Source organism: Ambystoma mexicanum, chromosome 7q, assembly GCF_040938575.1.
Source record: "Ambystoma mexicanum isolate Mex_15411 chromosome 7q, UKY_AmexF1_1, whole genome shotgun sequence".
NCBI classification, from domain to species: Eukaryota; Metazoa; Chordata; class Amphibia; order Caudata; family Ambystomatidae; genus Ambystoma; species Ambystoma mexicanum.
In genome coordinates this window covers 554,559,579-554,584,425 of record NC_090941.1, presented here as the reverse complement: position 1 = coordinate 554,584,425, position 24,847 = coordinate 554,559,579, and the positions used below count along the sequence as shown (strand labels likewise).

Below are 24,847 nucleotides of genomic sequence, written 5' to 3'. Positions count from 1 at the left end.
CGTTCTTACCAATTTGTCTCGAAGACTAGGTTGCCTTTTCAGAGTTATCAGTCGTGTTCTTGAGATAATCTTCTACACTTCTGGATCATTCTTTAAGATTGCCGAGTACTTTCTCGCAATTTGTTGTCTCAAGTGCAGGATAGGTCAATAAGTGAGCTTACAAGTTAACTTATCCTCCCTTAATTGTAGATTCTTAAGGAATGTTCTTGAGGCCATAGACACTCCTCAGCTCAGGAACTTTCTTGAAGACATCTCCATTCTTGATTTCTTTCAATCAGGAATACGCCCTGTGATGGGTACCAATTCTGTGATTGTTTCTCTTATTGACGATGCTACTATGGTCAAGGACCGGGGTGGGGTCGGCCTCCTGTTATTATTAGATCTATCAGCCGCATTCAACACTATTGAACATTCTATTTTGAGTCAGCGACTTAAAGAGGTTGGTATTTCAGGTACAGTTCTCCAATGGTTTGTGTCCTTTTTGTCAAATCGCTCCCAAGCTCTTTCATTATGACCTTTTATATCTGGGTCATCCCCCCTTACCTGTGGGGTCCCTCAATGCTCGTCATTATCCCCCTTGCTTTTTTACATTTACGCCTGACCTCTGGCCAGCTTAATCCACTCTTATGGTTGCCGCTTTTACTTTTAAACTGACAATACACAGCTGATTCTCAAAGTAGACCAACACTCTCAGGAGTTGGCAGTGCGTCTTAAAGCGTGCCTTGTTGCTGTTGGTGATTGGATGTCTGCCAAGTGGTATAAATTAAATGGCGATCAGCCTGAGGTCTTGGTTGTTGGTCCACCTAATGCGCGCCATCTTTGGACAACTGACTTTTGGCCTTCTAATCTAGTGATTTTCCCTACACCACTTGACTCAATTAAACACCTCAGAGTAAAAATGGTGGCATCCTTGTGACCTGATTTGCACATCTGTGCCACGTGTAAGGCAGTTTTTTTCAAATTGAGAACCTTAAAAAAAGTGCTACCCTCTTGACTTCATTCTTTATGGGGTCCGGTTGTTGCTTCTGCAATCATTGGTACTCTTGATTACTGTAATGCCCCTCTTTTGGCTCAGCCCAACTATTTCATCAAGAGATTACAAATTCTGGGGGTCATTGCCAGCGAGCGACGGATGCAGTGGTGAAGCTCCGGAGCTCCTGCTCCAAGCCACGCGACTATCAGTCAATAATCCTGATATAGTTTAACTCGAGAGTGAAATTGGGCGGAAAAGTGAACCGGAGCACCCCGGGCACTAATTGTGTGCTTTGGAGGACAGTTGGTGTCCTATTTGTGCTTCAACAAGGACGATCGGAGTGAGAGAGGACGCTGGGGTGACAGACCGTAAAATGGCCGCTGCGATCGGAGAGAGGAGCCGGCGAACCTGGCGGGAAGCGTAAGAAACTAATCTGAGTGATTATATCGACTCGGACGCAGGACAGACTATAGGGAGAAACTGTGGAGCAGCACAGACCGCTGGTGGAATAAGAAGGAGAGCAGAAGGTCATCCCGTGGTGCTTCCCATCCCCCATCATGTCTGTGGAGGAACAATGAGAAGCCAGAGAGGCGCCGGAGAAGGACACCATGGAACACAAAAAGGCAGATCCGGCGGCAAGCAGATGGACAACACTGGGCAGACCCCACAGCATTGAAGTGAGGAGCTGCGGAGTCACGACCAGGAAATTGGAGCGGCCGTCAACTAGAGGAGACGGATGCAACGGGGCAGACCCTAGCACACTGAAATGGGATATCAGGCAAACAGAGACGCGGTACCAGGATCGTGGACACTGAGAAGCAGTGTGGTGCCAAGGGGAGAGGAGGACTGCTCCGGAAAGGTGCCCTTCCCCCCTCTGAGACGGGCTGCTGGATGACGGGAGCGGAAGCCTGCGGATGGTGGCGGAGAAGGTCTAAAAGGATCTCAGGCATCGAGGCGAGGAGCTGCGGGGGACCGAGACAATCGTTAGTGCTGCTCAGATTCAGGAGGAAGGTCATCAGAGTAGAAGGCTTCAAGACTGTGGCACACCCAGCAGGGAACAATATCAATATCGGCAAGGATGGGGCCCACCTTAAAATAGGCACGTGGAATGTGCGGGTGCTGGAGAGCAAAAGGGAAGAGAGTCAGGGTGGGGCAATATTTGAAGAGGCAAGGGATACAACTGGCACTACTACAGGAGACGCATTTACAATGGGGGTGGTTGAAGGGACTGGAAACCAAATGGGGGGCAAAGTGTTTGGGTCCTCATACTACAAATACGTGAGAGGAGTGTTGATCTGGGTGGCTTCTGGGGTCCCTATGCAGGTTGAGCTCACAATGAGGGACACGGAGGGCAGGACAATAGTTCTAGTGAGTCAATGGGAGGGACAGGACATTTGTGCGGTGAACTCCTATGGCCAGAATGCGGACAAGTCCTATTTTACCTCATTAATGGAGCTGACGGGCAGACAACAGGCAGGATTATATATCTGGGGGGGAGGATTTTAACTGTGCAATTGACCCGGAATTAGATTGCACGGGGCAGGGTGCACAACGATACCACTGGCACAAGAAGCATTGAAACAGGTGACAAGGAGGATGGATCTCATGGAACTCTTGAGGGAAAAGCATGGATCAGAGAAAGGGTATTCCTTCCATTCAGGGGTGCATGGGTCGTTTTCCAGACTGGACTACTTATTCGTGGGAAGGGAGAGCTTTCACCGCTTTCATGACCCAAGGTATTTAGACAGAGCTGTATCGGATCACTCGCCTCTAGTCACCGAGCTTGGGGGCGTAAACAACAGACCAGATACTGCGCTAGAGCGCATGAGACAGGGGCTACTGGGGGATGTAGCTAATATACAGACCCTAAGAGAAACGATAACAAAGAATGGGCAATTGTAAGTTCTGAAGGTTGTGGTGTATCTTTTGGAGTGTTGGTTTTTTTGAAGGCAGTGGCAAAATACTTCTTTAGTTTCAAATGTCTGCTGAATTTGTAAAGATCTACTCTTGTTTTGTGGGTTGGGCTGAAGGACAGGCCTTTACTTAATGTGGAGCATACTGTTGGCAAACAATCTTTTTTTGATACATTGTTAAGTCTTCTTTTGTCTCTGTTCTTTTGATCTTGTCTGGACTCTTCCCGAGTAAGCGTCTTCTTCTGATGTTGCCTCTGCCTCTTCTGCCTCTTTGGATGGGCCACCATTTGTGGGTGTGTTTGATTTGCTTTGTGGTAGATTGGTTTCCATTGTTTGGGTTTTCTGTATTCTTCTAAAAATGAATATGGTCCAGTTTCTTGTGAGTCATCTTGATTAGTTACATTTTGTGGATCTTGTTCTCCTTCACTGGTGGATTCTGGCTCTGAGGATAGTGGCGACGGGCTTGATGCTTTAATTTTATGATTTGTTTTTTTTGATGATGTAAATTCTTCTGGTCTTCTGTTTGTTTGTTTGTGGAACGTATATACCCTTTTGAACTCATAGTCCATTTCGTCTCTATGGAATGTTTGTTGTTTGCAAATTTTAATTTCCTTTTTCAAATTTGGCTAGGTATTCGTCTAAGATTTGATAATTCTTAAATGTGGCTTCCGGGAGATTTAAATCTTTAATTTTGATTTTAATTTCTTCGATTTCTTATGTTAGTTTGTCATGTGTTTTTTTGGTTTTATTGATAATCCTGTGCATCATTTCCTGTGAGGTTGTTTTCAATAGTTCTTCCCAGTCTTTAAGTTCATCTAGATCTTCATCAGCAAAGGAGGGAAAGATACAGATCCTTAGACCTCTGGGTATTCTGCCTACTTGTAAATAATTTTCTAATGATGTAAAATCCCACCATTTAGAGAGTTCCTTTTTAGAGAGATTTTCTAATGTTTCAAACAGTTGTTTGAGTGATTTGTTTTCTGTGTTAGATTTTCCACTTTTTGAGATTGTAGTCCAGAAAACAATTGTTTGGCTTCTTGTTCACGTGTTTTGTATTTGTCATTCATTTTTTGAATAGAAGTTTTGGGTTAAATTTTTTTCAATTTCCAACTCAGCCTTTTTTTGTCCACCTATACCTGAAATCAAAAAAGATTAGCAGCCTTTGTGTAGAAAACTGCGGCGAGTAACTGGATTAGAGTAGTTGTTAGTTCTTCAATTCGTTGGTGCCGCCAACATTTGTGTTTTGCTGCTCTGAAGGCTGCACAGAGCTCATAGAAGTACTCAAATGAAGGATACAAACACTGTTGCCAGGCGCTCCAAACATAAATGTATTTAGCAGTAACTGTTGTCTTCACAGCTTAATTGCATTTCTTAAATTCTTGCAATGCAGAAGACATATCTATAGTGTCATAAATTGTGTGCATTACCCAAAATGCCTAATCAACATGTGAACATGACTTAAAGCTTTACTGCATGAGAGCTCAAATGGAAAACATAATCATTAAATGTCAAGCAATAGTAGGTTGACTTACACTCATGCCAGTGGGGAAATGAAGTATATGGTCACAGAAACAATATTGGTACTGCGGAAATAAATCTACATAAATACATACACACTACTCTTGTCCAGATATCCCATAGGGCATTTCGAATAAAGACCAAACCTGGTCTATTGTGCATATGATCAGGTGTTAAGCATCCTCATAATAACAATACAGTGATATCTGTAATCAGGTTAAGAGCAGTCATGTTGAAAGCCATAGACACAGTCACCCACACATTAAAGTCCATGTAGCATCTTGTCATTGATATGGTGAATCATAGTAAGCATGCGCAATTCACCTCTTCGTTCATTCCTCCTAGAGTAAGGGCATCCAGTCTTTCAATCCAGTAAGTCTCTTTGATCTAGTTTCTTTGCCAAATCTTCACGTGGGTTCTGTTTGGTGATTGCCTCCACAACCTGAAATCTTATCTGTGAGGTGTCATGTCTTTTCTCTAGCCAGTGCCTGGCTACTGCTGAATTTACGTTCTTGGTCCTAATACATGAGCGGTGCTTGTTCCATCTCAGCTTACATGGTCATTTAGACTGTCCAACATAGTAAGACCCACAACAGCATTTGAAAGCATAAATCACGTTATTGGTGTCACATGTGGCATAACTAACTTGATTTTCTCACCAGATCTAGGATGGTTAATATCATTGCCCTTTATTATGAACCCGCAGTTGGTACAATGCAGACAGGGAAAGGTGCCTGTTCGTTTGATTTGTGGTGATTTTTTAGATAGTCTAGTTTTCACCAGTTGGTCCCTCAAGTTTGTGCTTCTCTTATAAGAAAATATGGGTGGTTCTCAAAATAGATGTTCTACCCTGATATCACATGTTGCAGTCCTCCAGTTTTTCTTAATGATTGATTTGATGTGGCCGCTTTGAATCGATTATTTAGTCACAGACCAGTAATGGAGGTTCTTTTTCCGTCCTGGTCTCAGTAAGTAAATCAATTTGTTTGACCGTCGACAGCCTTTCTCCTGCTGCACCGACCTCCTCAGGTCCGTAGCCTCAGGCGAGAAGTTTCTCTCCCATGCTTGAGATCTCATCCCCATAGTCTTTAGAGTCACTGATGATCCTCCTCACACAGCAATTTATTAAAAGGTACATTTTTGATCAGAATGGGTTAATGAAAACTTAGCCTATCCAATAGGTTATTGCGATCAGTCTCCTTCTTGTAAAGGTTGGTCACATATTTACTTTCACATGGTGTAACCTTCACTTCCAAATAATGTATGCACTCCTCACTCGTAAATTTAATGCATGGGTCCTCACTCGTAAATTTAATGCATGGGTCTATAGAGTTGAGAGATGTTAGAAATCCCTCCAGGTTTTCTAATGTCCCTTTCCATTTCCCAAATATATCGTCTATTTAGCGGACCCACATAGAAAAATAGTTGTGCAAGATGGCATGATCCAGTACATGCTCCCTTTCAAATCTGTGCATACGCTGTAGTGGTGCATTGGGAGGAATATATGGGTTGGTGTTTTGGCACATGGGACATCCCTGACAGTGGAAATGTTTCAATAGATTCCGGGCCAATAGAACCGTTTCAGCACTGTTTGTTGGGTTTTCTCAGTGGCTAAGTGGGGTTGTCAAGGGCAAGCTATATCATCATTTCTTTGAATCCTGGGGCACTAATACCTACTCATTCGACCGGGATCCCACTTGCTGATTTATCCGATAATATAGTCTCTTCCTTTCTTCAAATTCCGGGCAGTTGCGTTCTGATTATTGTCAGGGATCAATTCCTGTTCTCGGGCCCTTTTAAGGGCAGGGTTGCTCTGTCCCGCTGCTCTAAAAGAGGCCTCACTTCCGTCAGGTAACCAATCACACAATTGCAAGCCAAGATTTCGTTCCAGAGCTTCTTCACTTCAAGGATTTGGGCTTGTGTTTTCCGTGGTTGAACCCGGCGGGATCTTCGGGTAGATTTATTTGAGAAAAAGGAGCAATCTGGAGCCAATTGAGTTACATATTCCAGAAATATCAGGAAATCTGATCCCAACAACACCGGAGAGGGTATAAAAGGCATGATGGCCGCTCAGAAGTTTGCATGTCAATCATCAATCCCCAAATCTACAACCTGGGAGGAATAGGTTTTGGTATCCCCGTGTACACATCTAATAGCAACAAGGTGTTCATCACTTCCCTTATCCCCACTTACTTCACGCGCTGTGGCAGACTGTTGGCTTCCACTATCCATTAAGGCCCAGGTGGCTTTCCACATCTTCAGCCGAGGCGACGGTGTAAGGGGTTCTTCTTCTTCTGTACTACTGTGGTCAGAGGACTCCTACTTCCATAGGCTTGGGTTTGGGTTGGTGGGGACAGAATCTGGCAATATGACCCCACTCCCCCACATTCAAAACACTGGGGTTATCTCTGTCCAGGGGTCCCTGTAACAGGGCAGGGATCCGGTTTTGCTGGTTTTGGTTCCCTAGTCGGCCATCGTCCGGACGGGGCTTTTGGCCCTTCCATGAGACCTCCTCCTCCCATGAGTCTAGCAGGTCCAGCCTTCTGCTGTGGCAATGTTAATGGCTTCTGCTAGTGACGGCCGGTGGTGTTGTCTCACCCACCGCTGGATCGGACCTGGGAGACCCTCTACAAATTGTTCTAGTTGTATCCTCTCAACAATTTCGACCACAGAGGCTGTGTTAGGCTTTAGCCACTTCTCCATGAGGTCCTGTACCTGATAGTACAGCTGCCTAGGTGTTGCCTAGGTGTTCTCGCTGGGTCATAGCTTGACCTCACTGTCATGAATCACAGAACGCGCCCGTTCTGGACTTCCTGGTCCTTATCCAGCGGGGCTTGCATTCATTGATACTTCCAACATGGCCGTCTCACGTGACACGCCTCGCGCCAGCCTTCACTGCGGACGTAGTACGTCCTACAAATTGGCCACGGCCTCGTGCGTCTCAACGCTATCACAGGTAGTGACTAGACATGTGCTTCGTAGCTTGGCGAACTATTCCTCTATCCTAAGTTCCTGGATCCTTATTCCCATTCCTTCCACCTTCTCCTTCCACCCTGTTCCTGGATTCCACGTAGCCCTTTGTGCATGCTTCCTCCTTTCCTGGACGTCCTGAACCTCCGAGTGTCCTGGAACGCTGAACGCACGCTGGAGTCAGAAGAGACTTGTGCGGGCTTGTACAAAACCCGATCGTTGCGCAAGAAGAATATCCCCGCGGAATCCTGCAAGAAGCAGACTCGGGTGAGACGGGGGGAAGTTCATGACAGTTTGAGACGCCATACGACCGACAGTGAAACCAATATGGAAAAGGCCGTTCAGGATCTCATGCGCGGCATGCAAGAACAAACGACCGAGGTACAGAATTTAAAAGCAGAGAATGCTGCATTAAAGCAAATTGTTCTGTCTCGCGATTCTGCTACAAAAGAGAGTATTCTACTGGGTGGCGTTGTAGACAAATACGATGGGTCTGCAAAAACCCTTCATGGATTCCTGGACTCCTGCTTGGTTCATTTTACCTTTAAGCCCTATTATTTTTCAACTCCCAGGTCAAAGGTGGGCTTTATAATCTCACACCTCGCCGGGAATGCATTGACTTGGGCTACTCCCTTAGTCAATTCTGGAGATGCCCTCCTGAATGATTATGACGGGTTCATACAGGCCCTCAAGACCATGTTTGACCGCCCAGAACAGGTTTATAGTGCCCAGGAATGCCTACTTGACTTTCGGCAAGGATCCCAGGACATGCTAACGTATGTCACAAGATTCAAACAATTGGCCAAGTAAGCGGATTGGTCCTCAGAAGCAGGTTTCACTCTCTTCCGCAGGGGCATAAACGAGGAAATAAAAGACGAATTAGCCAGAGTGGCTCGTCCAAGCTCATTCCAGGCTCTTATGGATCTAGCCATGCAGATAGACTTCTTATATCCAGGGAAGAAAGGCAGAGAGAAAAAAGACCAAGGTGCCCTTCCAGAAGAGTTCCCTTGAGACTTCACTGAAAACTGATCCTACTCCAGCCCCTGACTGTGATCTGGAGCCCATGCAAATAGGGGCTTTCCGTGGACCCATATCTCCACAAGAAAGGATTAGGAGGATCCACACGGGCTTGTGCATGTATTGTGCCTCAGATAAACACCTGGTTAGAGAATGTCCTCTAGCCCCTCCACGGCGTTCGGGAAACGCCAGCTCCCGATCCTAGATGGAGCGAGGTGTCGGGAGAGAGATGTTTGCTCCACATCTATTCCATCCTTGAACTCTCCTGGACAGAACAATTTAGTGGTTCTACAAGCCTTCTTATCATTATCGAAGAAGGAGACCTACCCCATCCTTGTCTTGGTGGATTGTGGGGCTATGGGAATATTCATTGATCAAGATTGAAGCTCAGGTATAATGCAACCTGTGGCGGCAATTGATGGAAGACCCCTCACTTCAAGACCCATATCCTTGCAGACCAAGGAAATACAACTTTCAATAAACCATCACCAGGAATTGATCAAATTTGATATAATCAAATCAGCCCACTACCCCATGGTACTAGGCATGCCCTGGTTGCAGAAGCACAATCCACACATCAATTGGACAGCAGGATCTTTGTTTCTTGGTTCAGAGTTTTGCCTGTCACATTGTCTATCCCCGGATCCCTCCTTGATACCATCTGAAAACACTCCAACAGATCAACAAAGCCCAATTATGGTTTTGAACGTCATACAGGTTCCAAAAGCCTACCAGGGCTACGCTGATGTATTTTCAACTGCTATAGTCCAGGCCCTACCCCCTCACAGGCCTGAAGACTGCACAATTGATACAGAACCTTCAGCAGTGATTCCCTTTGGGAGGATGTTCATTCTCTTCGAACCAGAAAAGAAGGCCCTTAGAGAATACTTGGACACCAATCTGGAAAATGGCACCATAAGACCATCTAAATCTCCAGCTGGTGCCTCATTGTTTTTCGTTCCCAAAAAAGACACCAAGGAATTTAGACCTTGTCTGTCTTGATTATCGTGGATTGAATCAATGTACCCTCAAGGATCGCTACCCCTTGCCCTTAATCTTGGATATCTTGGAAGCGGTGAGAGGAGCTGTAATCTTCACTAAGTTGGACCTCAGGAGTGCTTACCATCTGATCCGTATCAGGGAAGGAGACGAGTGGAAGACGGCCTTTAGAACACCCTTTGGTCACTTTGAATACCTGGTTATGCCCTTTCGGGCTCGCAAATGCCCCCGCAGTTTTCCAACGCTTCATGGATAGGGTGTTTTCTGACATGCTGTTTCTTTTCGTCATCGTTTACCTGGACGATATCTTGATATACTCTAAGGACTCTCAAAAACACGAAGAGCATGTGAAGGCAGTTCTACAACGACTACGTGAACATAAACTCCTGGCTAAACCCGAGGAATGCCTTTTTCATTTCACTTCTGTTCATTATCTAGGATTCGTCCTTAGTCCAGAAGGAATAGGAATGGAACATTCAAAGGTAAAAGCCATACTATCTTGGCCTGCCCCCACTTCTGTGAAACAAATTCAATCATTCCTGGGGCTTGCCAATTTCTATCGGAAATTCATACCATTTTTTTCTGAGATAGTTCAACCGATTGTCACCTTATTGAAGAAAGATACGCCCTTCCTCTGGACTTCAGTCCAAGACCAAGCATTTCAACGATTGAAGACGGAATTTACACAAGCTCCTATCCTTGCTCAACCCGATATTAATCGACCATTCCTAGTGGAGACGGACGCCTCTAACTACGCCATAGGAGCAGTTTTAAAGCAGGAACTCGAAGATAAATTAGAACACCCTATTGCCTATCTCTCACCAACCCTGACTTCTAGTGAGACCCATTACTCAGTCTTAGAAAAGGAACTGTTGGCGATCCGCCAAGCCTTCACTGAATGGCGGCATCTACTTCTGGGTGCTAAACATCCTGTCCAGGTCCATACGGACCATCGAAATCTTGAAGTGCTGCAATCTATGAAATGTAGAAATAGCCGACAAGCCTGTTGGGCCTTTTTCTTAGCCCAGTACCAGTTCCACATCCATCATGTTCCCGGATCACAGAACATAATCGCAGATGCCCTATCTCGGCGTCCTGACTATGAAACTCCTGAAGATCAGGCTTATCCAAGAATGTTTCCCCACACAATTTTTGTAGACCAAGCAGTCAGTCTCTTCGAAGAGATTAGAACGCAAACCCAGTCTTCTGAAATCTTGAAAGACTTAATTCTAGAGATGGATATTTGTTCAAGTCCATGGCCCTGGTCATTCCCACGCAGAGACTACAACTAAGGATTATTAACCTCTGCCATGACACTATACATTCCGGACATCGTGGTGTCACCAATACCCTTCATCTCATACAGAGACAATTCTGGTGGCCCAGGATGAAAACTGACATCCAACGCTACATTCAAGCCAGTGCAGTCTGCAATCAAAACAAACATGACAATAAGAAACCGGCAGGTCTCCTACTGCAACCTACACTACCTTCTAGACTCTGGGAGTGCATAGCTACGGACTTCAATGTGGAATTACCGCCGTCTAGGGGCTATACAACGATCATGGTTACCATACATTTGTTTACTTATCTGACCCATTTCACACCATTGTACAAATTGCCATCCTCCTCAGAACTCACTGGCATTTTCCTGGAGCATATATTTCGTCTTGATGGACTCCCTTCCAAGATCATATCTGATAGAGGTCCTCAATACATCTCTCAATTTTGGAAACATCTTTGTCGAATTCTAGGAATACAACGTGCTCTCTCATCAGGTTATCACCCACAGACTAACCGAGCTACAGAGCGTGTAAACCAGACCCTGCAACAGTACCTTTGTTGTTTCGGAACCAAGATGCAAGATGACTGGTCGCTCCTTATACCTGTGGCTGAATTCGCTTACAACAACTCTGATCATTCGGCAGGCAAGACCAGCCCTTTTTATTGCAGCCAAGGTTTCCACCCTTCAGTCGTACCTTCCATTCTACCACAACCCACACCTGTACCAACAGTTGATTCCTGGATTGAAACTCTCATCAATGTTCACAAGGATGCCAAAGAACTTCTACAAAAGGCCCGGACTCACGCTAAACATTTTGCGGACACCAAACGAAGACCAGGTGCTTCTTATGCCATCGGTGATCAGGTCTGGTTGTCTTCAAAACTACTGCCTCGCCATTTATGACCAAATAAACTAGCCCCCTGTTACTATGGTCCTTTTTCCATAAAGGAGATCATAAACCCAGTCTCCTTCCGGCTCAAATTACCTGATTCCTGGAAGAAGATTCATCCAGTTTTCCACACTTCCTTACTGAAACCTTACATCCAATCTTCCCGGAAATCCTGCAGACCCATTCCCGTGCTAGTGGACAACCAACTGGAATATGAGGTATCAAGAATATGCGATTCCAGGTATAGACGGGGACAACTTCAATATCTGGTAGAGTGGAAAGGATACCCCCCCAAGTGAAAGAACCTGGGAAACGATATCAAATCTGAATACCCCTCGACTACTTAGAAGATATCATCTCATACACCCGGGCAAACCTGGTGGAACAGGTTTTCGGAGAAGGCATGCTGTCATGAATCATAGAATGTGCCCCTTCTGGACTTCCTGGTCCTTATCGCAGCAGGGCTTGCATTCATTGATACTTCCAACATGGCTGTCTCGCGTGACACGCCTCGCGCCAGCCTTCACAGCGGACGTAGTACGTCCTACAAATTGGCCACGCCCTTGCGGCCCCACGCATCTCAACGCTATCACAGGTAGTGACTAGACGTGTGCTTCGTAGCTTGGCGAACTATTCCTCTATCCTAAGTTCCTGGATCCTTATTCCCATTCCTTCCACCCTGTTCCTGGATTCCACGTACCCCTTTGTGCAAGCTTCCTCCTTTCCTGGACGTCCTGAACCTCTGAGTATCCTGGAACGCTCAACGCACGCTGGAGTCAGAAGAGACTCGTGCAGGCTTGTACAAAACCCGATCCATGCGCAAGAAGAATATCCCAGCGGAATCCTGCAAGAAGCAGACTCAGGTGAGACGGGGGGAAGTTCATGACACTCTCTTAGGTGGATTCAATAGGATTCATCATCAAATACTAGTCTTTCCAGGATGGCCCTCTTAATATCCCCGTATGAGGTGTCTCCCAAGGAGTTGGCCGCCTGGTACGCCCCTTGCATCGGTCCGGTAAGGAGAGGGGCGATGTAATGCCCCAAACATTCGGGGGCCCACTGGGCATTTCAGGCCACTCTCTCAAAATTGGTGAAAAAGAAACCCAGGTCTTCCCCCAAGTTAATATTTTTGCAAGAAGACGTAGGCACCACAGGCAGGCCTCTATAAATAGTCATGGTTTCAGTCAGTTTTAGGACATCCTGATTTTTCTCCCGAGCCACACTATGGACCTGAATGGCTTGTTGGAAGGCCTGGCAGTCCACTAGGGCTTGATGGCCCTGCACTTGGACAGTTGCTGGAGCTGTCCTTCCGCAAAAGTCTTGATTAAAGCCTCCATAGCATGTTTCAGAATCCCACTGCTGCCATCACTTGTGACAAATGGGAATGTGAGCCGTTTTGCAGTAAAGTAAAAATCCTTTAATTCAGGTAAGGATTGGGTAAGAATCCTTGGTTCCCAAAAGAGCTTTGAAAAAAAGAAAATACAAGTCTGTCGGATCTGGATCAGCCTACGGGACTTCAGTGGTATGGTTGTGGTCTCCGTTGCCGTCTCTGTGTCCTCAAGTCTTCAGTACTCCCAGCGGTAGTCCAACAAGTGTCCCTATAGCAAGTGGGATAAAATGGACAGAATGTATCAGCATTGTCACCTTTTATTGAGGACGTTTCTTCCCTTAACCAATCTGGAGTTAGCTTGAAACCCCGTTCCCCTCTGTCGGCCCCGCCCCCTTGGTACCGGGCAGTTCCTTGCGTCCGCCATCTTTTTGCTTTTCCTTCTCCTCAGTGTTGCTGTGGAATCCTGCCCCATTCAACTTGGACCCTTGTGTGTCCCCCCCTGTACCGGGTGCTTTTCTCCACCCCCCCTTCGGCTTTAGGAATCCACCCAACCTCGGTGGACTGACTCTCTGCTCTGGCTCTGCCGGTGGACCTCGAGTGTGCACTGTCCTCCCCTGCAAGGTCTGCTTCCCTTGCGGCCTCCCCATGTTCCCGGGGCACGACCCAGCAACCCTTGGGATAAACGAGTCCGGAGACCCGCCACCGGCAGAGCAAGACACGGTAGGTGGCATCAGGGTTTGCAGGGGCACTCTGAACCCTTTTCTACTGACTCGAGGGAGGGATCCCTTCTGACCCCACTGACGCGATGTAATAGACTGTCACAAACTGTATGAGATGTTTGCCTTTCGTTAACTGGTTTTCTTTTTATGTTCTTTCCCACGTTTGTTTTTGCCCCACTTGTTATCATTGTGTCTTATGCATTTTTAATTGCTTTAATTAGAGATAGTGTTTGGCCCTGAAGACGGATCTGTATCCGAAATGCACTGGCTAAAAGACACTGGGCCTGTTTGTATATTGCCTTTTATGGAGTAATACAAGACTGAGTAATGTAAATTGTAATTGTAATGTTTGTGTGAGATATTATGAAATTCACAAATTTGTCTGAAACATATAACAGAGTTTGATTTGAAACCAGCTGTCAGGTGATATATAGAGAACGTTCTGGTAGGTTTAGAGGGAACTCTGAACCTTTTCTTGTGTGAAAAGGACACCATGTGAAGTTGTGGAATTGGGGGTGGTCTGGGGAGCCAGTTACAGGTAGAGCATGTTCGGCTTATTGGGAGAATACCAGGAAAATCTTGCAAGATTACCACGGCAATGCTACAATATGCATCTGGAAAAGAAACTGCATCACACTCAAGGGTGGACTGGGAACCTAAAGAGACCCTGGAAATTATTTTCAAAATGGCCCCATATTATGCATGTTTAGCAAGGCCAACCCCTTTTCCTTGAGAAGATTTAGAAATAAAATAGGTACCCACATAAAAGAGGCTCATGATGCTGAGGCCTACTGGGAAATCTCCAGAGTTCCCTGTAGGCCTGTCCAGTCCTGGTCGCACAAAGCGAAGAGTGATATGAGGAAATGGGAGAGGGCAGGCAGGGAAAAGCAATTGAGGGGGTGGGTGGACCAAGAAAAGAGGAGGGGAGCACATTGTGAGTACCTGTGAGGCCGGGGAAGACTTTAATTTCAAGAGTTTTAGGGGGAATCTCGTGGGATTACTGCAGCAATTCCAGATTTTCTTTTCCATTATCCGCAAGTCGGCACAATGCTACACTACCGCAAGGGTTGGAAACGATTTCTGGAGAAATAACCGTTGGAATAGGAAGTGGAAAAAATATTTTACACCTGCAGAGATCACATCTATTAGGCAGGGGGCAATGGGTCTTTGGGAACAAATTATTGGTGTAATGTGAACAGTGGGGCTAGTGGGCCCTGAAGAACCTATTGTATAACAAAACTCCTGAAATTCAGTGAAAGATGGTCCTCACTCCCACATCCACTGACAGAAAATACACATGTTCGGGGGGTTGGCTCCAGTCCCATAACAGTTGGTAGGCTGAAATTTCTGGTAAGGCTGGCATACCAGTCTGGGGTGTACTGGCGATACTGAAATCTGACCAACCCCACCCATTCGCCCTGCACAGGGTGGGGTCAGCCCCTCTGCTATTAGTATAGCTTTTCACTTTTGTAGTCCTCAACATTCAGGAAGATTTAATTTCCAGAAGAGCCTGACATTATTTATTGAAACGTCAGGCGCTTCAGTGACCAGCCGGTCTTCGCCGGTCCCGCCGGCCTCCTTAAAAGAACTGGTAAGATCCAAACGTTTTCAGGGATTTTATTACTAAATTGGGTCCATACGGCCAGTACACGCCACTGAACCTATACCCTTGCAGTTGTCTGTCTATCTGGAAAATATTTTTGTGTAATCATTGTGCCGAGAAAATCTTGTGCAGTTCTGCATTGGTGTAGGATTACACGTTTGTGCCTAACTTAGTGCGCCTTCTGTGCGCCGCAGAGATAAAAAGCACTCTCATTCTAGTTATAATTGTACGATTATTTTCTGAAACCGTGTTTTACTTTTGTAGTCCTCAACATCCAGGAAGACTTAATTTCCGAATTTGCTTGCCAAGTCGTTTGCTGTTCGCTGGACTGGACTGGACTCCTGCAAGGGTTTTCAGAGATTTGTGATTTATTTTTGTGGAAGTGGCTCCTCCTCCCTACCCAGAGGGTGCGCGTATTTGCTTGTGCGCATTGCAAAGCCGCTTGCCAAGTCAGTTGCTGTTCGCTGTTCGTGTGCAGCGAGCAGTGGAAGCTAAACTCTTTTGCATTTTGTAGTTTGTAACTGTCAACGTGACATGTGGTATGCGTATGCAGACCTGACGCGGTGTGGAAGTACGATGTTGCTTGAGAGACAGAAAACTAAGTAATAACACAATTGAAAGGTCAGAGATTTGACTATATTCTGTGTCCTTATTTTTGTAGCCTGCGAGCGGCGTAGGTTTAGCTGCCGAATTTAGATTCATAGTAACATTTAGTATAAGAAGTTAGTCTGGTGACACCGGGAAATGCACTCTGTCAATCTGTCTGTGCTGGTCCTGTTAGACGCTGTGTGAAACTATTTGGCTTGTTGTTTTCTAAGCGTTTTCACGCTAGACGGGGTGCTTATGGAAACAACCTGACATTATACATCATTTGGTTACTTGAAAGCTCACTGTTCTCAGAGATTTTGTAACTGCGCAGAACCGCCAATGCAGAGAATATAATGCGAGGGTAAAGCGGATTAGTTGAATAGCTTTCTGAATGCCGCTATTATCAGCTATTGTGTGAGTTTGAGAGGTTGGAGTGTGTACGTTCACCCCCACTCCTTCTCCGACTGCGCACTTACAGTGTTTTGCCTGTAGATTTCACTTCTTCACTGTCTAGAGTACGGTGAATATAACATATATCATACTGGTTCCTAGACAGGAGTGTGCAGAAACTTTGAGTTCTAAACGTTTGTCTGTGCTAATGGTGCTCATTAACGAAATGAGTAATTTGAGTAATCTGAGTAATGAAGAGGATGAACAGCAGAACATTCCACTAGCGATACAACAATGTCGTAGACTATGCACACCAAAGATTATCAGGCCGATTCATGGAATAATTCGTGCGGCGCAAGTGGGCAAAAACGTGCGAATCGCAGTGGAATAGCGAAAATCGCAGTGCAATTGCGAAAATCGCACGAAAAGCAGCGCACGTCGATTCATGGAAGGCCGTGCGCGAGAAAACCAGCGGATGTGCGATAAAAAAGTGCGCGGCGCACGTTGGCGCACAGGCCATCTAACAGCGTGCGCCAGGTCACAGCGAAAATCGCACAGGCCACAGCGAAATTCGCACATAGCGCGGCGCACGCAACAAAAGTAGGCGGAACACGGGCGTAACACTTGGAATGGGGAACAACTTGCCAAAACGTGGGCGTCACGGGGGAAGTACAGGGCACAAGTGCGCGGAACGCCCACACGCTCGCCTACAACACATATTCATGGAATAGAATAGGGCAAAAAAGCGCACGCTCAAACCAGCGCACAGGCACAAACACGACCGCCACAAGAAAGCAGGCGGTAGCGTCTCTGCGGCTGTAAGAAATGTGCGCCAAAAGGTGCGCAAACAAATAGCACCTATATACTGCCATGATGAATGTCCCATACTGTGGCCCTCCAGGAAAAATGACGTGCAAAGGGGTACCCACAAACACGGACACCCGCTGACAAAAAATACGTGTGCGTGTATACCGGGGTGCGCGGGAAGTCTAACACGCGATTTCAGCAGGGTACGTGCATCACAGGGGTTCGCGTGAAGTTATTCACGCGATCGGGCCTAGTGGAGCGGGCTACGTGTATTACAGGAGTTCGCGTGAAGTTCCTCACGCGATCGGGCCTGGGGGAGCGTGCTACGTGTATATCAGGGGTTCGCGTGAAGTTTCACACGCAATCGGGCCTGGGGGAGCGGGCTACGTGTATTACAGGGGTTCGCGTGAAGTTCCTCACGCGATCGGCCCTGGGGTAGCGGGCTACGTGTATATCAGGGGTTCGCGTGAAGTTCCTCACGCGATCGGGCCTGGGGGAGCGGGCTACGTGTATATCAGGGGTTCGCGTGAAGTTTCACACGCGATCGGGCCTGGGGGAGCGGGCTACGTGTATTACAGGGGTTCGCGTGAAGTTCCTCACGCGATCGGGCCTGGGGGAGCGGGCTACGTGTATATCAGGGGTTCGCGTGAAGTTTCACACGCGATCGGGCCTGGGGGAGCGGGCTACGTGTATTACAGGGGTTCGCGTGAAGTTCCACACGCGATCGGGCCTGGGGTAGCGGGCTGCGTGTATTACAGGGGTTCGCGTGAAGTTCCTCACGCGATCGGGCCTGGGGGAGCGGGCTACGTGTATTCCAGGGGTGCGCGGGAAGTTCCACACGCGAATAGCCTGGGGGCGCGTGTATTCCAGGGGTGCGCGGGAAGTTCCACACGCGAATAGCCTGGGCGCGTGTATTTCAGGGGTGCGCGGAAGTTCCACACGCGAATAGCCTGGGCGCGTGTATTTCAGGGGTGCGCGGGAAGTTCCACACGCGAATAGGCTGGGCGCGTGTATTTCAGGGGTGCGCGGGAAGTTCCACACGCGAATAGCCTGGGGGCGCGTGTATTCCAGGGGTGCGCGGGAAGTTCCACACGCGAATAGCCTGGGCGCCTGTATTTCAGGGGTGCGCGGGAAGTTCCACACGCGAATAGCCTGGGCGCGTGTATTTCAGGGGTGCGCGGGAAGTTCCACACGCGAATAGCCTGGGGGCGCGTGTATTTCAGGGGTGCGCGGGAAGTTCCACACGCGAATAGCCTGGGCGCGTGTATTTCAGGGGTGCGCGGGAAGTTCCACACGCGAATAGCCTGGGGGCGCGTGTATTTCAGGGGTGCGCGGGAAGTTCCCCACGCGAATAGCCTGGGCGCGTGTATATCAGGGGTGCGCGGGAAGTTCCACATGTGATTTGACAGTGTGGGTCCTCCCAGGTGTACCCTGTACACCCTCCACGGCCCCTGCAGGCAGCCCACACCACAGGGGACTACCCTGCATCCCTGGTCATGTCCCGCAGGCAGCCCACCCACCATGGGCATGCCCCCCAGCAAAGGCACATGTCTCCTTGAACTAATGACCACCAACGCATGTCCCCTTGCACCCCCACCCCCCAGCACTGTGGGGCACCTGCCAGCAGGCCCCCACCCATGTCCAACTCATGTCCCCCACCACCCCCACCCCCCAGCACTGTGGGGCACCTGCCAGCAGGCCCCCACCCATGTCCAACTCATGTCTCCCACCACCCCCACCCCCCAGCCACCAGGGTCACCCTCCACCAGGCCCCCACTCATGTCTCCCACCACCCCCACCCCCCAGCCACCAGGGTCACCCTCCACCAGGCCCCCACTCATGTCTCCCACCACCCCCACCCCCCAGCCACCAGGGGCACCCTCCACCAGGCCCCCACTCATGTCACCCACCACCCCCACCCCCCAGACACCAGGGGCACCCTCCACCAGGCCCCCACTCATGTCTCCCACCACCCCCAACCCCCAGCCACCAGGGGCACCCTCCACCAGGCCCCCACTCATGTCACCCACCACCCCCACCCCCCAGCACTGTGGGGCACCTGCCAGCAGGCCCCCACCCATGTCCAACTCATGTCCCCCACCACCCCCACCCCCCAGCACTGTGGGGCACCTGCCAGCAGGCCCCCACCCATGTCCAACTCATGTCTCCCACCGCCCCCACCCCCCAGCCACCAGGGTCACCCTCCACCAGGCCCCCACTCATGTCTCCCACCACCCCCACCCCCCAGCCACCAGGGTCACCCTCCACCAGGCCCCCACTCATGTCTCCCACCACCCCCACCCCCCAGCAGTGCAGGGGCACCCTCCACCAGGCCCCCACACATGTCTCCCACCACCCCCACCCCCCAGCCACCAGGGGCACCCTCCACCAGGCCCCCACTCATGTCTCCCACCACCCCACCCCCCAGCCACCAGGGGCACCCTCCACCAGGCCCCCACTCATGTCACCCACCACCCCCACACCCCAGCAGTGCAGGGGCACCCTCCACCAGGCCCCCACTCATGTCACCCACCACCCCCACACCCCAGCAGTGCAGGGGCACCCTCCACCAGGCCCCCACTCATGTCTCCCATCACCCCCACACCCCAGCAGTGCAGGGTCACCCTCCACCAGGCCCCCACTCATGTCTCCCACCACCCCCACCCCCCACCCCCCAGGGGCACCCTCCACCAGGCCCCCACTCATGTCACCCACCACCCCCACAACCCAGCAGTGCAGGGGCACCCTCCACCAGGCCCCGACTCATGTCTCCCACCACCCCCACACCCCAGCAGTGCAGGGTCACCCTCCACCAGGCCCCCACTCATGTCTCCCACCACCCCCACACCCCAGCAGTGCAGGGTCACCCTCCACCAGGCCCCCACTCATGTCTCCCACCACCCCCACACCCCAGCAGTGCAGGGTCACCCTCCACCAGGCCCCCACTCATGTCTCCCACCACCCCCACCCCCCCAGCACTGTGGGGCACCTGCCAGCAGGCCCCCACCCATGTCCAATCCATGCCCCCCTGCACCTGGGTGCCAACATTCCCCAATCATGTCCGTAATGCCCATCCTCCCCTGCCAAAAGGCCCAACCAACTATCACACCCACCCACATATCAAAGGCAATTACATGTTACAACCCCAATTTAAATAATGCAATTGAACACATGTCTGTCACACACAATGGCTGCAAGTAAATGACAAAACACCCAACATGACATGCCTGAAAGCAATGAGATGATACGACACATTGAAGATTAAAAAAATAATATGTATTGAACAGCAAGTAGAATGGAAATGAAATAAGAAAAAACACAAAGCAAATCAAACAAAACAAGATGAATGTCCAAGAAAATAATCTGAAAAATTAAAATAAGCCAATGAAGAACTATGAAGAAGATCATCCTGGGTCCATGAGCCCAACCAAATTAAACCTAACTATGACTACTAACTAAAAACTGAACTATATACAAAAAAGTGGTGCATTGTCCAATCGCAACCAAAAGAAAAATCAAAAAAACAAAGGAAACCTAACCCTAACTATACAACTATATACAAAGGCAGCGGGCTATTCGGACGGCTCACTGGTTGTTGTCATGGGCCAGGGCATCATCGAACTCCTGGTCAATGGCTTGGAGGCGGGCATGTTCCCTGGCCCCGAGGTCCCGCAGGGATAACGCAGTGTCAAGCTCAAACTCCCTGCAAAGACCCTCGAGGCACTCAGCCCGCCTCAGCGCCCTCCGCATGGAGTCCTCCGCCCTGACGATCGTGAGCCGTTCCTCCTCTGCCCGCTGCCGCTCCGCACCTATCCGCTGGCACAACCGCTCCCACACGGAAGCCACTCCCATTCCAGGGTTCTCCTGCCCTCCGGCCGATGCCTGCACCCCTGATGTTGATGGCCCCGAGCCATGATGCCTCCCACGTTGAGCCTGCTGCTGCCTCCGACGCAACTGCCTGTGCCAGCACGACGGCATCCAGGCTGATGGAAACCACCGACGCCGTCGTGCACGTGCCCTGCCCGATGATGCCGTCACATCCTCCATCTGCTGGGGTCCAGTTGCTCTGGTGTCCACCCCTGCTGGATCTCTGACTCCCGACTGTGGCAGGGATGGGATCCCCACCGAGCTGGCTGCATTGGTCGGGGCAGGTCCACAGGGGGCCCTGGTGGCATCTGGGCTGGAAGACGGCAAGGAGAACGACTGGTGGATAGCCTGCACAGAGGAGGAGAGGGCCGCCACATTGGCCAACACATGCAGGAAACCCCCGAACATGGCCGATCCCAATTGGGCCACGTCGGCACGGTGCACTTCGTGATGACGTGCGTGCTCCTCCCGGGAAGCACGCACGGCATCACGAATCACAGCCGTGCGCATCGCGACCCCAATCAGGACCTTCTCCGCACGGCCAGGGGTTCCCACGTCCGCAGGTGGAGGGGAGTCAGGTGACATGGACATCCCCTCTACCTGCGGACAGGCCTGGGACGGGGCATCCCTGCTGGTGCATGGTGGTGCACTCACAGGGTCAGGGATAGCGACATGCACAGGCCCCTCCACGGTGACCTGTGCTGCCTCCTGCCCCTGGCCCTGGACTGCACCACTTGCACCAGCAGGGATGCCTCCACCAGGCCCCATGTGTGCCCCAGTGGCGGCCTCCTCCTCCTCTGTGCAAACCACCAACCTGGATGGCTCCTCACCGTCTCCCACCGTAGCAGGCCCCTGTGGGGGCTCACCCACCCCTTCCGCTGCAGCCGTGGGGGCATCCCCGCCGCCTTGCTCCACAGCGCCGTCTCCGCCCTCTTCTTCACTAGCCGCTGCGTAGAGGGAGACAAAGAACACAAGCATCAGGGCACTGTACAATGGTCCCCTAGACAGGAAGCAATAGCAGATGAGCACCACTGTCAAAGTACACTTCCATCATGTCCCTCCACAACACATGGGTCAGTCCAGGCAAAACACACACAGTAACAGGCATGGTGCATGCCATGGACATTTCCATGCATGTCCAATGGACTCTTGAAACATTCAATGATATGTAACTCACATGCATCATGGCTCATGCCCATCACATGCACACACTTCACCTCAGTCACATCCATCTGGCCCCAAACACACCAAACACAGCGGATACAAGGGTAATTTGGCTGCTTTACTGAATCTGTGCATTGTCACACACATGTGTCATGCATCCATGGCATGCACAAGTCACAGACACGCAGGTCAGGCACACAGACATGGCTACCATATATGTACCTGGCATCAGCACCCATCCCTCACCCCCACCCATGTCCAGGTACAGAGACTGGCATGCTCTCATGTTCAAAATCTGCATAGGGCTCCCCATGCGGCATTTCAACACATGCAACAACCATGTGCATCACACATCACTGGTCGCACATGCATTACCATGATGTCCCTGCACACATACATGCATACATGGCCTATGGCACACATACAGGCAAGTATCATAGAACCAGCACACCGCAACATGCCCTGTCTCACACAGTAATGCATGGACACTTACCGCTCAACTCCAGACGGGCCTCCCTCTCAAGGATCTGGGCGTGGAGCGCTGGGCGTACGCGTTCCAGGACCCTCATCTGGATGGAACTCATGCGGCCCCGGCCCCCCTCCACGAGGCGCCGGGCCTTCACAAGGGTCCTGGACCTCAAGTCCTCCCAGCGCTTCTTGATCTTCAGGACGTCGCGGGTTGCCACCCCCTCCGCGTTGATGGCAACCACACAGTCGGCCCAGATCCTCTGCCGTCCTTCCTTGCTGGCGCGGGACGATCCAAAGAGGGCATCATACTGCCCCAGGACATGCTCCACCAGGACACCAACTTCGGTGACAGTGAAGCTGGTGCCCCTCTGCCCCTCTGGCCTGGGGTGGCCACTGGTGCCAGATGTGGAAGTGCCCGACATGGCAACCCCAGAGGCAGGTGTGGGTGGGCAACTGGGTCCTGGGGCTGGGCTGTGGAGCGATGTAATCCCAGTCGGGAGTCTTCAGTTCCAGCAGGGGTGGACACAGCAACTGGACCCCTGCAGATGGCTGATGTGCAGGCACCAAATGGCAGGGCACGGTGGCAGCAGGCAGGCAGGCAGGCAGCAGCAGATGGCACGTGGGAGGCTGCTCGGGGCACTGGGGGGCAGTAACTCGGCCTTCTGGGCAGGAGCGTGGGCTTCCGTGTGTTTTCGCGTGGCCAGCTTGATACGGAGTGATTTGGCACGTGAAAATCCTGCACGTCAGCGTGAAATCCGAGGAAAGGCCCTTAGCGCGTAAGCGCGTCAGCACGCATACGCGATTCTATTGGACCAGAGTCCCTCAGCGCGTAAGCGCGTCTGTGACGTGACCCGCACGGGTGTTCCCCACTCAGCACGTGATGACGGGGCACACGTGGAGATACTGCACGTCAGAGTGTCATCGCGTGTAATTGGACAAAAGTGCGCGTACATGCGATTGGCCTATGTACGTGTATTTAATGGGTGCGCGGGCACTTACACACGCAAGTACGTCAGCGAACCTGTATCCCGTGGTGCGTGTGAATTTCCACACGCTATTGGACTGGGAACTGGATTCCAGGGGTGCGCGGGTCACACGCTGTATCCCGTGGTGCGTGTGAATTTCCACACGCTATTGGTCTGGGAACTGGATTCCAGGGGTGCGCGGGTCACACGCTCGCCTAGAACACGCGCAAAGCATAAATTTGCGGACTTTAACAATAACAAGCTCAGACGGCAGGATGAACATACCGTTCCTAGCAGCAGTGGCAGTGGGCTACCAAAGGAGGAGGAGGAGGATAGTCAGGGCCAGAATATTCACACCCAGAACCAGCCTTTTCGGGATGCCTGATGACCAGGTGTATGGGAGGTACAGGTTTCCACCACACATCATACTGGACCTGGTGAGTGAGTGGGAGGATGACCTCACATCACCCACCCTGTGCTCCCAAGCACTCAGCCCCCTGGAGAAGGTCCTCAATGTACTGCACTTCTTAGCCACTGGATCATTTCAGCGGACAAGTGCCATAGTGGGTGGGGTGTCACAGGCCACCCAGTCACGCTGCCTACACCAGGTCTTGAACATCATCACTGCACGCCCATCAGTCCGCAGGCACATATACCTGCCCAGAACACCTGCAGAAAGGCATGCTGCCGCCCTGGATTTTTACGCTGTGGCACGATTCCCCAAAGTGCTAGGTGCCATCGACTGCACCCATGTGGCTCTACGTCCCCCCAGGGCATCTGAGCACATCTATAGGAACCGCAAGCACTGGCATTCCATCAACGTGCAGGTAGCATGTAATGCCAAGGGAATCATCACCTCAGTATATGCCAACTATCTCGGCTCCACCCACGACAGCTTCATTTACCGAATGTCCACCCTAAACCGGGACCTAGAAGCTGGGCGGCATGGCGATACATGGCTGCTTGGTGAGTATGTATGCCACTGCACATGCATGCATGTTGGATACTGAGCAAGGTCACAACCCCACCAATGATACCAATCACCACCTCCACAGGGGACAGTGCCTACCCTCTCAGCCCCCACATGATGACGCCAATTCGGAACCCCACCACGCCACCCCAGGTAAGATATAACACAGCCCACATTACAACCAGGGGCATAGTGGAGTGCACATTCGGAGTGCTAAAGTCACGCTTTCGCTCCCTTGACCGTTCTGGCGGGCAGCTGTTATACGCTCCCCCAGTAGTGTGCAGGATCATAGTGGCAGCATGTGTCCTGCACAACGTTGCAACACGCCGGGGCCTGGCCGTGGACATGGTGGTGGCCCCACATCCCCAACCACATGCACAGCCGCTGCGCATGGGAGGGGAAAGGGCACGGG

At 50.5% G+C, this 24,847-nt stretch overlaps 1 protein-coding gene across 1 annotated transcript in view; it reads right to left on the bottom strand.

The window, feature by feature from the left end:
- The window catches only part of VWA8 (von Willebrand factor A domain containing 8), a 3,012,337-nt gene that overhangs the window by 2,957,965 nt on the left and 29,525 nt on the right, over nucleotides 1-24,847 (bottom strand). The gene's annotated exons all lie outside the window — the stretch shown is intronic.